Source organism: Vigna umbellata, chromosome 5 (assembly GCF_029865625.1).
Source record: "Vigna umbellata cultivar VRB3 chromosome 5, Vumbellata_1.0, whole genome shotgun sequence".
In the NCBI taxonomy this organism is placed as follows: Eukaryota; Viridiplantae; Streptophyta; class Magnoliopsida; order Fabales; family Fabaceae; genus Vigna; species Vigna umbellata.
This window is the reverse complement of record NC_142169.1, coordinates 19,321,899-19,341,809: the sequence shown is the minus strand read 5'-3', so window position 1 is coordinate 19,341,809 and position 19,911 is coordinate 19,321,899.

Below are 19,911 nucleotides of genomic sequence, written 5' to 3'. Positions count from 1 at the left end.
ATGAACTCCTTCTAGATAGCAAGGACATTAATTTTTACACTCATTTAGAACTATCCTTTACTGTCCTTTACTCTTTTCTTTACAAATACATAAGTTTACTTTTTTATAATATCCCTACCATCAATGTCAAATGAATGTTTGTAATTTTGTCAAAGAATCTTTTCAAGATAGCAAGTAAGAGAGCAGTGAATCTTCACAAGGTAGAATTAATCCATTTAAAACAAAATTTTGAACTTCAACAAAATTAAGTATAGTACATTTTGAGTTAATTAGCAATTAACAAATATATATGATATCACTTTTGAAGGTTTTTCATGGTTAGAGGTAGAGCTGTCAAAATGGGTAACCCGGTTTTGGTCACTTAGTAAGTTAATCCAACCCGGCTCACTTATTAACGAGTTGAAAAAATTTAAATTTGGTCCGACCCACCACAGGTTGGTGGGTTAAACGGGTTGACTCACAAACTCATTTAATTATAAGTTTTTTTGAAATAAAAAAAAAGTTACAATTTTTTTAATTCAAATTTAAATAAATTTCATAGTAAAATGATGTTAAACTTCAAAGGCAATTCAAAATAAATAAATAAAATGTATCATACACTCATCCAAAACATGTACAAAAGACAAACAAATATGTTTTTAATATTGATAATTTTTGTATCACTTGTCCAATTATAATATTAGAGTTTTGAATAGATAAATCTATAATATTTTTCTCTGTTGAAACATCTTCTTCTTTCACTATCTACAATATAATAAAAAATATCCTAACTAATATAATATTGAAATACAAAATAATAAATAATTAAATTAAATTAGGTGGGTTGATGAGCCAACCTGGTGAACCAGGTTCTAAGTGAGCCGAGTTGAACACTAACCCGCATAAAAAAATTATATTTTTTGCAAACCCAACCCGGTTCAAACTTGTAATAGACCGGGTTAGACCAAGAGTTACAACCCATTTTGACAGCACCAGTTAGAGGTTCTATATTTACAGTATATTTATATCTATAATTATTTTATATTGTAATTTTTAACTATTTGTAATTTATTTATAAAAAAAAGTAAAGTAGAAAGTATAGATATGATAAGAATTATGAAAGTTGAATCTCTATATTTTTAAAGCCTTTTTTTATTATTATAAAATGTTTGATAATATAATTTTAAAATGCTTAAAAAAAATTTAAAGGAAAAAATTTTATTTAAAAGATAAAATTGAAAAACAAATATGAACACAAAAAGATACATTCTGGATATATTAGTGAAAACATACGTGTGAATACACACCTGTGTTCCCTTTTTTATGATAATAAAAAAATAAAATTATTATTATTATTGCTACTATAAAATTCAATGTAAATAATTTTTATAACTTTCTATTTATTTTGAAGGTAGTTTATAATTAAAAAAATGATTAAGTTTAAAAAACTATTAAATAAAAATAATGCTTAAATTTAAAGAAACGGTTAGTTAAAGAATAGAATTAATAAACAATAATTTAAATTTAATCTCTTTTGTTTAAAAGGTAAAATTGGAAATCAAATACGGACACCATTGGAAACCTCTTCCATGTATATTAGAGTAAACACAGGTATATACATTTTTAAATATCTACAAATTATTTAAATTTTAAAAATAGTAAAGTGTAAAATTAAAAAAACAAAAAATATATATAATTATAGATATATAGTTATAGATATAATTATGGATAAAATAAATATTAGTTATTGAAATAAAAGACATTATAAATAATATTGTTGTAATAATTTTTTTATTAGAGTAATTATTTTAATTTAAAAAAAGGATTACCAAAATGATAAAAGAATAAATAATTCTTTTATAATGAATAATTATTTAAATTAAAAAACGTTGTTACTAAAATGATAAAACTGAAAAATGGTCTTTTTTTTATGAATTATTATTTAAATTTAAAAAATAATAATTTTTATAATTTTTATGTATAATTATAGATAAGAAACGAATTCTTAAAGAAAAAAATTGATAAATAATAATTTTAGTTTAATTTTTTTATTTAAAGGATACAACTGAAAATAAAATGTAATCACAAAAAAAAAAGATTCCTTTATATATATATATATATATATATATATATATATATATATATATATATATATATATATACAGAGAGAGAGAGAGAGAGAGAGAGAGAGAGAGAGAGAGAGGTATATACTAGTGGTATATATATTATTATTTTTATTGTTATACTTATAAAATTAAACATAAATAATTTTATTTACAATTTTATTGTTTTTTAAGTAGTTTTATAATTAAAAAATTTGTTAAATTTAAAACAATGATTCAATAAAAGAATAATTAAATTTAAAAAATGTCACTTAAAAAGGAAAATTGATAAAATAGTTTTTTAATTTTAAAAAAATTATTTAAAAGATGTTTGTCTGATCACTATCATTATGCATGCGTCCCAAACAAAATTCTTTTAGATGGCATGAAATTAAATTGTGCAAAGTAGAATGAAACAATATACTTATTTTGCTAATTTTAACCTATCTATATGAGGTCTTTCTAACTGGTACTATAATTATTAAAATATATATATATATATATATATATACACAATAATATGAAAACATGTTAAAAAAACATAGACTATTTTGTATTATTACATATTTTATTAATAAACGTTGATTCTATCTGTTTTAATAAGTGCATTTACCTGATTTTAGTTATTCATGTATCCATTTTGTAGCTCAATATTGGTATTCCTTTTTACTTAAATTAATTTTCCAATTCCATGAAAATGTTAAGGACATTCTCTGAAATATTTGAGATGATTATAATTTTTGTCGTAGCTGGTGGAATATCAGTTTAGCTCTTGAAGGAGTAATAAATGAAAAGATGGTAACGCAGAATTCCAGAAATTCCGTATTCAAAGCGAATTTCCGTAACATCATTAAGACAGTCTTCATAACAGGTCATAGGCTCATTACTTTTGAGAAGGTCGAAACTTTCCCTTTTCATACGAAAGTCCTTCTATGCTCTTTTTTATCTTACACATTTTCTCACATCAAATATTTCAATATACTATTCCTTATTATTTAGGACAAAAAACAAAAACAAAACTGGACATTCATTTTAAGCTCATAGCAAAATTTCCATAAATATGTTTATCTGTCAAATCTAACTTCTAATGAAAATTTCGTCTTACTCTTAAAAACTAACTCTAATATCAAAACAATCATATACTATGCTTATCTAAACTATACTTGAAATGGATATATATGTATATATAAAGAGAACATTTCCTCAGGATTGATCCCTTAAATTAGTTTCTAATTTAAAAATATAGAAACTGATTTATTGTAACTTAGTTAAAATTTATAATGTTATAGATTAATTTTAATTTTAATTTATAAATTAATTATAATTTTTTTATTAATAATATAAATTATATTAACTTTCATTAAATTTTAATTTATAAATTAGTGTTTAATCATATGATGATTAATTGTTTTTGTTTTTAAGTTTAATTATTATTTAATGATTTTTTTATAATATATATAGGTAAAGTTGGTGTTTTTAATGAAGAGATTGATTTCTAGTTATAATAGTTCTAAATAGTATTTATAACTATCATTAAAAAGAACATTAAATAGTAGTTGATTTTAGAGGCAAAAAAATTAATAATTTAAATATTATTTTATAAATTAAAAATTAGTAGTATTTAAAATAGTTTTTATTATAACTAAAAATTATAATAAATTTATTAAATTAAAATTTAAATTGATATCTAATATTAATTATCAAGATTTAGGAATTAGTATCTAAATTAGTCTTTAATTTAAAATTAGAGACTAATACTAAGTAGTTAAAATCTTGTTAGTTAATTTAAAGACCAATTAAAACTTTAATTCTCAAATCAATTATAATTTTTCACATATGATACAAACTATATTTTAGATACTAAAACTTTTTAACTTTTTAGATGATGTATAAATTAGTATTTTGGCTTCTAAAACTGTTTTCTATTTAATGATTTTTTTTAGTGTATTATACTAACATATTTCATTTTCGTGTTTATTTTTAGTCATACACTTTTACTTAATTTTAAAGGAGTAATTACTATAAAACTGAGTGTTAAATCTATTTTCTTCTTTTTTTTATTAATCTTTTAAAAAAAATACAGCTCTCTTCCCCTAACATATATAAAAAATAAGTTTTGTACAGTTTTTTTTTCCAATTTTTTTTATACAGTAAGGGAATATAAGAAAACAATATAGAGAAAATCACATGAAACAGTTATTGTTACAGAAAGAGATAAAAATATAACAATAAAATTTTATGCGTTACAAAAACTGGTAAAGAGAAATAAGAAGAAAAAGGATATAGAAGGTATTTAGATGAGCTTTTCAAAAGTATATATAAAGTCGAAAGCAAATAAAAATAAAATTAAAGAAAATTAACTTATATATAAATTAAAAATATATTTAAGAATTATATGATAAGTTTCTATAAATTAACTTGTGTATTATAAGTTAATTTAAAATTTAAGAAACCTATAATTTTAATCTTCTAGAGTAACGTTTTAATGTTTTCTTATTATAATTCATATGTCGAATAACAATCAAATATACGATTTTATATATATTATATATAGGTAAACTTTTTTAAGTATAATTTAATTCTAAAAAATTGTATTTATTTATATAATTAATATTTGTTTTATTTATAATCAATGTAGATTTAATTATGATAGACTTTACATGGAGTAATACTTTAAACCTAACTTATCCACAAAAAATTAACTTGTAATTTGCATTCACTTATATATTCTAAATTTACCCTTTTTTTTTTAATTAATATGAAACTTCCAACATTATAGGTGGTCATAAGTTATTGAAAGTCTTGTATAGACTAAAGATAAAATCAATTCACAATATATAAGTAAGTGCAAAATCTCACCTTACAAGTCGGTTTTTTAAGATTGAGTTTGACTTAAAGTTCACTTCTTAACATGGTGACAAAACCATGTGTTAAAAGTCTATCTTAACGAAATTTAATGTTTGTTGTGTATATTGTTTAATCTATTATCGGACCACTCAAAACTATTTAGTCTCACGCACGAGATGTGTATGTCTCCACCTGAGGGTGATGTATTTGAAGTGTCACATCAACTAGAAATAAGATCAATTCAAATATATAAGTGAGTGAAAACCTCATCTTATAAGTCGATTATTTTAGGCTGGGTTATGCTTAAAATTTAACTTTTTAACATCATCTAAAGATAAAATCAATTCAAATATATAAATGAGTACAAACTTCATCTTACAAATCAATTTTTGATTTTGAATTAAGTTTAAAATTTACTTTTTAAAATCAACAAAATATCGTTTTCCTTCTTAACATTATATGTCTAACAGAACTTTTACATTCAACAGTGCATGTTCTTATTCTCACGTAAGTTCATATGATATAATGTGAAGAAGTTCACTATTAATATAATTGTGGTAAAAAAAAATAAAAAAGATTTGATAACAAAACATAAATTTCCAACACTCATCGTTCCTCTCTAGACACACCCATTTAAATTTGAATATTTGAATGTCGTTTAAATTGAATGACAACTTTATAAGATATAACATAAATCTGGGACTTATTTATGTATGAGTATGATCATGAATGTTTCGTGTAATAATATTCTTGTGAGACGGTAGATTTTTGGAAACTTGGCTTCACATTATTCATGATGATTGATATGCTTTATGTGGGCTACCTGATAATTGATAATTGAAAGATAAAAAGTGTTTGTATACAGAGTGCTTGTTTTCGGGAACACTATAATTAAGGGAAGGTCAGGGCGAAGAGAAAAAGGAGGATTTGACCATGTAACTCTTATTATTGTGACCATCTTATAATGTTACTTTTGATCCAGGCATTCTTACCGTGTGCAAGTGTGGATACTAGAAACATATATATATGTCTTCTGACATTGTTACATGTTTTCTGACCATCTATGATTCACCCAAATAATATAAGCACTTGTTTTCTTATCTGGCACATGCATGCCCTAGCTAGCTATAAATTATCTTTACTCATCTCATTCATGCTCATCTTTGGTGGGTGGGAAAAAGAAAAGATAAGAGATATTGAAGAGGTGTGAATGGAAGAAAAAAAAGAAGGGGAAGCTAGGGTTTGTGTTGTGGGAGTAAGGAGTGCATGTGATGATATGCATGGAAAGCTGGGTCGCAGTAAAGGATGAAGCAAAAATGATGTTAGAAAGTAATAAAAAAAGGGGGAAGAATCCAAAGGGTAGGTGCAAGAAACCATGCAATAATTTATTAGTGGTGAAGCTAAGCAAACACTGCAAGCTTCCCCTTTCTCTGCAAACTTTTTATAATAAACGAAAGGAGGGCAATGCTTCTCTCCCTGTACCCTTCCACCATTCTGCACTGTTCAACAACTTTTTTTCATCGTGTTCTGTGAACCAAAACGCAAAACGCCATTTTCACCTTGTGCTTTTCTTCACACACACCGTCTTTATATCAACCTCATCAACACCCCATCAAATTTATCAAAAATATATAATTTGGGAGTAATCATCACTAGTAAAAAAAGGGCATAGGCTTCGGATTAGGTGAAACCGAAGCATATACGCTTATTATCTCGGTTCAAGACGAAACCGATACCTAACACACTCTCACATCTCTCTGAAAAGCTGATATTTGGCCTTTACTTGCTCTACTGCCTCAGTCCATGGCAGAACCGCAACATATAGCTCTTATTACCTCGGTTAAAGGTCTAACCGAAGCATATAGTCTGTCAAAATCACCTTTTTCCTTGTCACCTGACCTGCTCTGTCATGTCTGTCACGAGTCTTATGGCATCGGTTGCTCCAGAACCGGTGTGGAAATGTTTTTATGCTTCGGGTGGAAGAGAACCGAGGCCTATAAGGTGATTTCAGAGTTTATTTTTATTTTTTTATACCAGCATAGGCATCGAGTTGATGTTAACCCGAGGCGTATACATGTATATTGCCTCGGTTATTTCTAGGACCGGTGTAATAGCTATATTCAAAAATTTTCATTTCTCCTCTTCATTGCGCACTCTCTTTCTTCTGCCCTCCATTTTCTTCTGCTTCATTCATCACTCCCTTTCATCTTCGTCTCCCTCACCATTGTCGCTGCCTCCATTGCTCTTTGGTGCTCCGCTTGACGAGTCCACGCTACTACCTCTGTTGCACTGGCTTGCCTGTTGCACGCGCTCCACACCAACTGCACGACGCCTTGCAAAACCGCCCCCGCTGCACTGCTGGTCTGGCGCCTTCCTCCACGGTTTCCTCCACGTCGTGGGTCTCCTCTGCTGGATTTGATCAGTTGCCAACTTTGCTATCAGAGACACATCCAAACCAAGCAACTCTTCTTGTACGGTCCCACCAACACACAAATCATCTCTTTCACTTTCTTTCCAAGGCAATTAGGATTTGCTAGTTCCGGACAGACTTACTTCACTGGCGCACATGATCACTCCGACCTATGGCTTTTCGATGATTTCGATCAAACAAAAGCTGAGAGTGGTGCTCTAGCTGGTAAGTTTTTGTATTATAATTTTTTATATAATTTGTATTATATAATTTGTATTAATTGGTTTATATAATTCTGAATTAGGTTTTAATAATTTTGAATTGTTAGGATTGAATTAGTTGATAATGTAAATTGATATATAAATTTGAAACACGGTGCCTGATGAATTTGTCGTTAAAACACGCAGCTTTTTTGAAAGACTCAAGACTTGTGTTTATTCTCCCAGTGGTGTGGCTGGTTTTGCAGATTCCCTTTGTAATTTGTCGCAGTCTTTGGCCAAGTAATTTACTTATACTATGCTCATTCCCACTGAAAATATAAAATGACTTGTGGTGGTAGGCTTGTAGTGATGAAACGTATTTAGTTTTGGCGAGCGTTGATAGAAATGGTTGAGTTAAACTTATTACAATAAGCATCAACTTGAGAAGCAGGTACTACCTTGTTTTCTTAATGTGACAATAAAATGTTTGAGCCTCTGAGATGATCTAAGTTTTATCCACAGACAAATGTCTGATGATCACTTGATTGCATGGATGGTTTTTTACTGTATTTTTTACCCATTTCAAAATTGTGGATTGAGTTATATTTTGCTTGTGACATTCTACAGGCAAATAAAGAGAAGATTTGTTTTGGTTTCCTGGAAGTTCATGAGATAGCAGCCTTTGTGCTCACTTATGCTGGGTATTATGAGGCAATTACCAGGAACTGCTCTAATTATTACTTATCTGATGAATCTGTAGCCCTGTTTGCAAAACATGTTCCAAGCAGACCTAACTACATTGTTGGACAAATTGTGCATATCGAACGCCAGATTGTGAAGGCGACACCCCCTCGGCCTGAGCATGGCAGGGCTGAAGAAGAAGAAAAAAAAAGACCTTACTGCCTCGGTTCAAGCTCCCACCGAGACAGTAGAGGGGGAGAAACGACCTCGGTTCATCATGGAACCGAGGCATAAAGTCCAGCGAAAAAAATATTTAAAAAAATAAAAAGTGTTACTGCTTCGGTTAATTTTGAACCGAGGCAAAATCCTACCATTTTATGTCTCGGTTCGGAACCGAGGCATAAAGTCTACCACTTTTACCTCGCTTGAATATGCCTAGGTTCAGGAACTGGTGCCTATCAGCGAAAATAACCGCTGTCGTTTCCCCTGACTTCACTAGTGCATTTTTTATATTTCACTAAATCAGTCTTCAAGATCAAGTAGTTCTTTGGTTTACTGATCATAATATATAGTTATCACTAAAACACAATACCAAAATTTAAGTCTAATCACATAAAATATTGATATCACTTTCAATTTAAGATATTAAGACAATATATTAACAGATATTTATCTTATATCTTATTTCACTTTCTCATTTGTATTGAACTTAAAACTTCTATTCACACTTAAATTCTCAGTAGTTATAAAATGTTAAATTTAATATTACTTTTGTTTAAAATGGCTAAAAGATTAATTGAATTGTCTGTATTTTAATAAATACATTCACTAATAGTCACTTACGTTATGTGTAATTTTATATTATTAATAAATATTAAAATATTTTTTACGTTATGTGTAGTTTTAATAAAACATATTTGTTTTATCTCAAAAGATTTTTGTATAAGATAGTGATTAGTTTTCTTAGAATTTTTGAAAAAAATAAAAAGGAGAATTTAAGATTATGTTTGTTTACAAAACTGAATTTATGAAAGTTATTTCATTAAAATTTCGATTTTGATTGTATTTTAGAATTTTCAGGGTGGTTTGTTAAAATTAATAAATAATTAAAGCTGAAGTTTATGCGCTATATATACACTACGAGCTTAAAAAAGAAGATCTAAGTAGATTGAATTTAAAAGTATTTAATAAAATTGATTAATACACTAGTTGATAAATATAAATTATATAAAATAACATATTATAGAATTTTGAAACAAATTAGGTGTGATAAATTATAGTGAGGATATAAAACGAAAAAAAAAACTAGTAGTTTCTAAAGTAGCTAGTTTTGGTAATTTAAGAAAATAAACTGAATTGAAACAGCCCCTAAAAGAAACAAACTTATTTCAGTAAACTTATGCAATAGTCAAAGGATCTTCTAAGCATTTTCGAAAACTAAAATAAACACCTGCAAAACTAAATGGTGCAATTACTTTTTGAAAATAAATTATCAAATTTCTCACAAGAGAAACTGTAAAAAATGGGTATTTAATAAAAACAATAATTTTTTTCATTGTTTTTATAAAAGTTGGTGGGTTGAAATCTTGAAAAATTTATATAAAAATTTGAACTATAATAAGTATACAGGGTAAATTTTTGAAAAGATAAAAACAAAAGTTTTTGAAAAAGTAATCTGTCAATTATTGTAGTCCAAAATCCAAGAAGTCATGTAACATAAGTACATATTAAGATGTGCTTCAAAAATAAAGTATAAAAATAAGCAACTAAGCTTAGATTTAAGGATTATGAAAAAAAAAATTATATTTTCGAGGAATTCTTTCAATTGTTTTAGTTTCAAACTACCAACCAACACATTGTTTTATCTTTTAAAATGTGGTTGACCAAACTGACTGCTGATTAAAGAGATTGTTTAGTCAAGAAAAGAGCTAAGGAGGTAACTCACCTTAATTAAACCATAGGTTTATGATTAAAGTAGGTATAATAATTTTAAAATATAATTAATTTGCCAAATTACCTCAACTAAAATGATACTTTTGAATAACAGAAAAATAATAACTTGTATCATTGAATGAATTGCTTAATTTAGTTTGAAGTAAATATGACATTAATAAATGTTTCTTTTATGAAGTTGTTTCTTTATTAAAATTATGTTCATGATAGTCATTTATTATTATTATTATTATACCGATACTCCAAAATTCATTAATTATATATTACTAATAGAAATAAAAACAAAAACATGAGAGACAAACCAAAATTCATACTAGGAAAAATACAAAAACAAATTCCCTCCAAATAGATTATAAACAAAAATGAAAAGTTAGAAAGTTGATATTTATTTTTAAAAAATTAAACTAAATGATAAGAGGTTAAACACTAAATCGTTGAAACCATTTTCTATTATCAATTCCTAAATTAATTAGCTTGTCCATGGTTGCCTTCATGAAAAATGTTTTCTACAAAGTTGTTTACTTACTATTAAATTTAGACTGGGCTATAAATATGACACTTTTACATTGATGTGTTTGTTTCCCATTAACATTTCATGGATTGATTTTTATTTTTTCAAAATTATTTTTCTTCAAAAATGATAATATATTAACATTTGTTCTCAAGTAGTTAGACTCCATTAATTTTAAGTTGAATCTCAAACTTTTTTGACGTTGCTTTTGTAGTGACAGTTCATTTACTATTTCACATGTAAGTACTTCTAATGTTGTATTTTCATTTCAATTTCACGTAACAACCTCAAGTTTTATCACTATTTTTAGAGAAGACTAACATTTTTATTAAACGTCTTTAGTTTTTTTTGCTAAAAAAATGAGATAACTTGAACACCGACTAAATAAATAAATAAAATTACATAATACAAAATAGATGATAATTCAGAGAACCGAAAAAATAGGTAGAAATAAATTGTATAATCCAAATATGTGATTACTCACACCGATGAAGCAGGTAAAAATAAATTGCGTAATACAAAATTTGTGGTTACTTAAAGCACGGACCAAATTGAAAGTAATAAATTGAATATTCCAAAATAACTGATCAGCAACCGATATGATTACATCATTTTTCCTTTGTTTTATTTTGAAATGTTTGATTATATGAAATTGGAATGTTGTATTGCTTGGTATAGAGTTGATCATAGAGGTCCAAAAGTATAAGATTGTTGAAGCCTTGGTTAGTGAATGTAACCATTGTTTATGTAATTGAGATATTACTTAATGGGAGAGTTTATCATACTAGAGAAAATTGACCTTTACTTCTTAAACCATTGATAAACATATGGTTATATCTTTTGAAATTAAAAACAATCTTTTTAAATTTTTTTTTTCAATGAAACAAATATAAAAGAGGTATAAGAGGAGTTATAAGTAGGATGAGAATAAGGTGGGACTATGACAAGTTTCGTTATCTCAACTATTTTAAAGAAAAAAATCATTTTCGTTTCATATTCAAATTCAATAAAATGAAATTTTTGTATTATCTCCATCCCTATTGAATAGGGTATAGCTATCAATCATATGAGTTCAATAACTTTTAATTTTATTTGACTTTGATTAAAGTTAGAAACTTTCATATGATTGAATGAGTTTTTGTCAATACTTGAGAATGTACTTTGATTAGTGGTAAAAGTTTAACAAGAATGAATCAAGAATGTACTTTGGTTAATTAGTTTTTTACTTGATATAAGAGGTATAGACATGGTTAGGCATAGTAATATTTAATTGAGAATGTACTTTGTTTAAATTTACTATGATTAATCTACAAAGTTCTTGCTTTTAATTTAGAATTTACTTTGGTTAAAACTGAGAACGCCAACAAACTAATTGAAAATTTACAATGATTAATTTGAAAATCTAAGATAATAATTAATTGAACAATAATCTTTAGATAGCCAATAATGAATCCTATTTTGAAAAAATAGTGAAATCAACCTATTTTCTTTATTATTGATTTTTTTTATCTTTTAAAATCTCTTTATAAATTTGTTACTTCGTTCTTTAATATTTTCTTTATTTTTATTTTCTTTATTACTAACTCTTTTGTATAGTTTTTATAAGAACTAATTGATTGATAATCAATTCCCTGTTTGTTAGAAGATGACTTAAGGTTAAATTTACATTTTCTATTTTGTTAGCTACTATCTTAGTAATACTGAAGCTAATACAATTTAATAGTATTAATTTGATTGCATCAACAACAACGTTATCATACGTATTAGTACCAAAGGCTGAGGAGGTTAGGTAGGATTTCAATGCGGCCGATGATGTTGAGGTTTTCGTATTGGGATGGGAGGGGTTTCGGTGGAGGGTGGAAGAGTTGGTAGACTTACTACTGGTAATGTTAATAGAGTAGGTAAAGTTTATGTCAATGTCATTTATTTTTCTTTCTTGATCTGGACATTTATACAAGACATTTCTGAAGCTATATGTATGAATGCATGTATTTTTTAAGGTTTAATCATCTCGGATATCCTTATTTATGCAGGTTTTTCTCAAATAGGTCCTCGTATTCTAAATGGTCTCAATTAGGTCCCTTATTGTATAAAATTGAATCAATTTAGACCTCGTCGTTAATTTGGCTAGACGGCGTTTAAAAATGTTGTGCGTGGCAGAGTGACATGACCAAGTTTTACTGAGGTGGCAGAGTTTGATTGACTGAGTTGGATTTGTTTTATTTTCATATTTAAAAAACTTGAATGAAATCAAAACGCAACTTTATTTCCAATTTCCTTTTTCTTTATTGATTTATTTTTAGAATCAGAAGTTTATTATTTTAATTCTCTTTGTCTTATTATCAGACATTTCATTGACAAGGTGTTTTGCTCTCACCAGCCCCCTGACATCCACCACCATCTCCATTGACGCTACCCGCCAGCCACCAACAACCACTATGAAACCCCAAATCCACGAAACAAAGAAACCAAAAACGGCAAAGAAAACAAATTCAAGGGACAATCCAGAAACCAAAAATCCTTCCTTTCAAGCTCAATTATAGGAATAATATTCCAAGACATAAAATCCTTGATGTTTTCAAACTCCAAAAACCCAAAAATTTCCAAATCGGAAACACAACGCACTTCGCTACCGCGCCGGTACCTCTCGCAACACTACGCCGCCGCCTTCGCCCGCCACCGCGACACTGTCTGCACTTCACCCGCCGTGAGCTCTGAACCAAGAGGCTTCGGCGATTCCCACCGACGAGAACACCCTAACTGGACCTTTGTCGCGCCTGGTTCAACGAACTCGAGCACCGCCCCAGAACCCAAGGAAGAGATAGGAGAAAAAGAGCCTCCAACTTGCAAAACGAAGCAAGGCCAAAAATGATTTGGGGAAGGAGAAGTTTCTGAACGAAAAGAAAGAAAGGAGAAGACGAAGGTGGGTGCTCGTGCTCCCTTAATCCGCTTCTCGTGTGAGACGAAGAGCCTTAGGATTGAGTTTTGTCCGAGAGAAAGAATGAACAAAGAAGGAGAAGAACCCAAAACTGGGTTTGGCCGTGAAGGAAGAGAACCCAAAATTGGAAAAAAGACTGTGATTAGGGTTCTCTGAATCTTCCAAGGAAATTAACTAAATCTTGGAGAAGAAAATTCTGATATAGAATTCAATTAGGGTTCAACTTATTAGACATTTAATTTTTTATAATACGATCTTAACTCTAATTAATTCTTAATTATAATATGGTGTTTTGATTTCATTCAAGTTTTGTAAATTGGTAAATAAAACAAATCCAACTCAGTCGATCAAACTCTGTCACGTCAGTAAAACAGGATAATGTCACTCTGCCACGCAGAACATTTTTTAACGTCGTCTAGTCAAATTAATGGCGAAGTCTAAATTAATTCAATTTTACACAATAAGAGATTTAATTGAGACCATTTAAAATATGGTGACCTATTTGAGAAAAACCTGCACAAATAGGGATGTCCGACATAATTAAACCTTTTTTTAAATACTTGATACATTCTATAATAAACAATACCAATACTCTTGGGCATTTGGTGCAGATTTGAGGAACAATAATTCTAGTTTCAAAATATTCTTTTAAACCTTTCGTAAACGCTTGGAACTATACCTTTTTACTTTAATTTTTGGTAGTCAAACTCTTTTAACTTTAAAACCTATCACTAGCTTGATCAGGCTCTATGGGAGAATTATTATATAAAATATATAAGATCTTATTCTCATCCTCTTATAAAAGTAAGCTTCCTTTGATTAACCGAAATTCTGGATGGTAAACCTTTTAATAATTTCTTAAAATAGTCAAGTACGTGGTTTCATTTGGGCAAATGAATAAATTAATTGGTTGGAAATGTGCAGATATTGGGCATTGGGATGTCTACAAAGATGTGGGAAGTAATTGTGGAGCTACTAAAACTTGTGGTGTGGTCTTCAATGTTGTGGAACAAGTGACTGGATTTCTTTCTGAATTTGAGTATGTCACAGTAGATAAGTTGTCTGAAACTGAAACTGAAAAGGCATTTATCCTTCATCACCTATTACTTGCTTTACTCTTTCCTTCTCTTATTTGTCTTCAATAGTTGGCAATATGATTTTCCACCATCAGGTTGAGGCTCAAAACACAAATGTTAATGCATCAAGACAAGGGGAGAAATACACCCTTGTTCTTTCTTATAAACTTTATTTGTAAGCCCAACTGCCATATAGGCCCAACAGATGTCAACATAGGTTTGGGTTGAGCCAGGGCCATGGATTATGAAATGTCTGTTGTAGCTCTTTCTATTATTGGTATTGATACCTTGCAGATGCTTGAAAATTTTGTTGTCGTGAGCAAGGATGAGAAGAATTTCATGCACGTGAGGAACTCATTTGAACAGAAGCATCGGTAAATCCTTGTTTTCAACTGAAGTCATCACTGAATATACCTTTGAGCATGCATTTCTAGTTTGTTGATTCAATTATTTTCTTGTGGTGGCAGTGTGATTGCAGATGGTCACATTTCATGGGCATGTGAGGCTTTCTCAAAATTGCATGCACCTGAGTTTGTTCAGTCACGCTCACTGGCTGGTAACTATAGTTTCTCACATATTTGGAATTTATAACTTTCGGTTGAAAGGGATAGAGGGTCGATCGTCCTTCCTTATTCCTTGTCGTAATGATTCAAGCTCCTTCAAGTAATCTTGACCAAGTGGGCGTTGAACTGGAGAAGACACTCTGATGTTCAAATCAGATATGTTTCTCAAAGATGTCTCAATTTAATTAGGATAGATCAAAGTGTCTTTACCTTGACATTAATCGTACATTTATAGGGTTTATAGCCATCAAGCCCATTAATTAATCATTAATACCATATATTCATATTTGATACGACAATCAAACCATTAATGTCGTATATTCATATTTGATACGACAATCAAACCATTAATGTCGTATATTCATATTTGATACAGAAATCAAATCATTGATTAATCATTAATACCTACTAATATACCTGTTAACTGCTCGTAAATGACCGTTAACGATGATCGATATATTTCATATAGTACACAAGTCCCCCAAGCCCAAACAAGCTCTTTATTGGAAGAGGTGCGCAAGGATTATTATGAGCTTAAGAGTGGAGGCTCACGTCATATTAGAGAGTTTATTTTTGATGCACTTTAACTCTTCATTCCTCTCTTCACCGAGCGGTGGACTCTAGGAGTTCAATTAGAATGTTTCCTAGGTTAAAGAGGCTCAGGTGAGAGTTACGAAAATGTTCCTCACCGAGCGGCGAAATCTAGGAGCCACAGAAGTGTTCCTAGGTCGAAGAGGCTCAGGTAAGAGCTACGGAAGCATTCCTCACCGAATGACAAACACTAGGAGCTATAGAAGCGTTCCCTAGGTCGGAGAGGCTCAGGTGAAAGCTACAGAAGTGTTCCTCACCGAGCGGCAGACACTAGGAGCTACAAAAGTATTCCCTAGGTCGAAGAGGCTTCAGTGAGAGTTACGAAAACGTTCCTTATTGAGCGGCGGAGCGACGGACACTAGGAGTTATGGAAGTGTTCCCTAGGTCGATGAGGCTTCAGTGAGAGCTATGGATGTGTTCCTCACCGACCGATAGACACTAGGAGCTACAGAAGCGTTCCCTAGGTCGATGAGAGCTACGGAAATGTTTCTCATCGAGCAACGGACACTAGGATCTACGAAAGCAATCCCTAGGTTGAAGAGGCTTCAAGTAAGAGCTACAAAAGCGTTATCACCGAGCGGTATGCTCGAGGTTGGCCAAGTGATTTGTATGCAGGGTCTTGCTATTTGCACTGAAGAAAAATAACAATTCGAATTTGAACTTGTCAGAAAAAGTATAGCCAATCAAACCAATGCATTTATGAGGTTAGACAGTTAATATCAAAATAGATTATGCTATAAGGCCAAATGGCCATGCAAGCGAGACTGTTCGGTCTTCGGTTAATTATTTGAAGGCCAAAATGAGAAAGCGACGTTAAGATGTGTCACGGTGAGTTGTAGGTGCTTTACTGCCTTATGACCTGCAAAATAAATGAAGGCGGTGACTATGATAATATAAATAGGCACCGCTTACGCTGAACGAGGATAGAGGTGCCTAGTTGATTCTCGCATGAGAGCCAAACCATTAGAACCTAACAAGGCTAAACATAAGTGGTCCAACTGTTGAGCGGGAAGGGACTGAACTTTCCTGTGCAAGATCTTTTCACTCACAAAAATATATGTCAAACAAAATAAAGTAAATGCTTCAATATTTTATAATATAGTTTTATAATGAAAAGTCATTTTCATTTTTAATTAAAGTTTAAGAAGAAAGTGGAGGCATTTAACTTTTTGCCTCATAAACCTTTAATGGTTATCAATTGTGGTTATCTTTCCAAGGGTTTCTGCAAAAACTGAGGGCACATGTGCGGGATATACATGTCTTGATGATGAAATTTCACATGGAGTTTGTGGCCCATGTGTGGTGTAGCTTTCACTTTGCGAGCCAACAATAATAATAAACTAACATATACATATTGGTATGCATGTGTAGCTTAAATTTCAATGGATATTTATTTACTTGAAAATTCCTGAAACAAAAGACATGTCTTTAGAAATTATTATTGAATTTTTTGTTCTTGTTGCAAAACCTGGTTCTGATCCAAAGTAGTGATACCGAGACCGAGCGCTCATTTGGTTTCTTGTGATTTCATGGGGACGTCGCTCGATCCAATGGTGGACCCAAAATTTTCAATTGAAAAGGGTTGAGGGTCGGTTGTCTTTCCTTGCTCTGCTCTCTTTCGATCGTCCAATCCTCTCCAAGAACGTAATTCACTCCGATCGATTATTGTCCGTACTCCACGTCGTAATGATCCAACTCCTTCAAGTAATCTTGACCAAGTGGAGGTTAACCTGCAAAAGACACTCAGATGCTCAAGTCAGATATGTCTCTCAAAGAGGTCTCAATTTAATTAGGATAGATCAAAATATGTTTACGTGGATATTAACAGTATATTTATAGGGTTTGTAGCAATCAAACCCATTAATTAATCATTAATATCGTATATTTATATTTGATACGACAATCAAACCATTAATGTCGTATATTCATATTTGATACGACAATCAAACCATTAATGTCGTATATTCATATTTGATACGGCAATCAAACCATTAATTAATCATTAATATATGCTAATATACCTGTTAATTATCCATAAATGACAATTAGCGCAGATCGACATATTTCATATAGAGCTGTCATAATGGGTCACAACCCGCGGGCCAACCCGGCCCACCACGGGTTTAAGCCGGGTTGGGTTTGAAAAAATTGTATTTTTTTTATACGGGTGAGATTTCAAGCTGGCTCATTTAAACCCGGCTCATGTGGGTTAAACTCGTGGTGGGACGGATTGGCCCACTAACCCACCTACCTAATTTTATTTTATTAAAATTTAATTTTAATTTTATAAAAAATATTTATTATTTTTTTTTTGCTTGAAAAAATTATTTAAGTTTCTTATTTTCAAAATTAATTAAACACCCATGTAAGGGTGAGATTTGGAAGTGAAATTTGTTTAGATTTGAATTATAGAAAGTTTGTAATTTTTTTTTATTTTAAAAAAATTGTAATTAAGTGAGCTAGTGAGCCAACCCGTATACCCACCAACCCGTGGTGGGTTGAGCCGGGTTTGAATTTTTCTGGCTCGCTAATAAATGAACCGGGTTGGGTTGACTCACTAAGTGACCAACCGGTAGTAGACCGGGCCGGGTCGGACCGGGTCGGGCCGAGTGGCCCATTTTGACAACTCTAATTTCATATAGTACACCTTAATTAAATGCTCTCTCTAAAGTCCGAACATAATAGAATTGTAAGTTCATTGGGCTTGATATTTAATCCTTCCATGTCACGAAAATTTTTGATAGCCTTATCAACCTTTCCTTTACGCCAAGTCCACGACACAGTGAAGAGTATGTAATTATGTCAGTGCACATCTAAGAGTTTCAACACAGACTCTGTTTTTTCCACCTTTGCAAGACCATCGATTTTGTTATAAGTAACTAAGACAGGAGACTACTCCTTGTTACTCAATTGATTCAGTATTTCAATTGCAGCATCCACCTTCCCTTCCTGTCCTTGAATAGTGTTGTAAGAAAGGTGTTATAGGTCACTATATCCGGGTAACAACCCTTTGACACCATTATTTCCAAATACTCAATTTTTCCATCCATCTTTTTCTCTTGTCAAAACCCATGAAGCAATGGATTGTAACTCAAGGATAACACTTCCTCTGTAGCTTCCTGTCGATAAACTCCATTGCCTCCTTCAATTTCCCACTACGATACAAACTACGCAAAATGGTGTTATTTGTAAAAACATCCGGAGCAACACTCATTCTTTCCAAAACCTGCAGGGCTTTATTTATATCTCCTGATTTGAAAATTTTATTAGTGTTATTGTTTTCTTAATTATTCTCCATTACTTCTCTTGTGCTCTATATCAAAGACTTACTATGAATGTTTGTTAGATTGTAGAGGCAATGGCAGTTTGCTTGATAATGGATCAATTATAGTGGAGTATCCATTTATATAGGAAATTGAAGCCTATATTTACTTTCACAAGCAAAATGTCAGCATTAAGATTTCAGAAATTTGTACAAAACTAATCAATTATGTGATTAGAAGGGTACTTAATTGCATTGCTTTCTTCTAGGTTTTGAGTGTAAATTCAGAGTCCTCCAGCAAAGATATTGAAGCAATTGAAGCAAATTATGTTGTTGATAATGAAACAGATTTTGTTGTTGTTCAGTATGATGACTTTATCGAGGTAACTTTCTATTCTGTTGAAAAATCTAGTTATTTGTGATTTAGATTCATAAAAGTTATAGAGTTACCAACTTATCCATGAATTGTTATACATTCACGTTTCATATCATAGTACTAATAATTATCTCAATTATAGATCACATTTTTTTTCTTTTCATAATGTAAAAACAACGTAAATATTGTGGTTTTTTATTATTTGTTTGATGGCTTTATTAGAGGCTTACATGAGCATATACTCCATAAAATATTAGTGGAGTTCATAAATATTATTGGAAGTACCTACCAAATAGTAAAAACATAAAGAAAGCTCAACAAACTTAATGAGTCCAAGATATATCGATTTGAAAGTTTAAATTAATTGATTCTGCTGCATAGGCTAGGATGGCTGCTCACCATAGGGTAGAAAACAAGGTGGT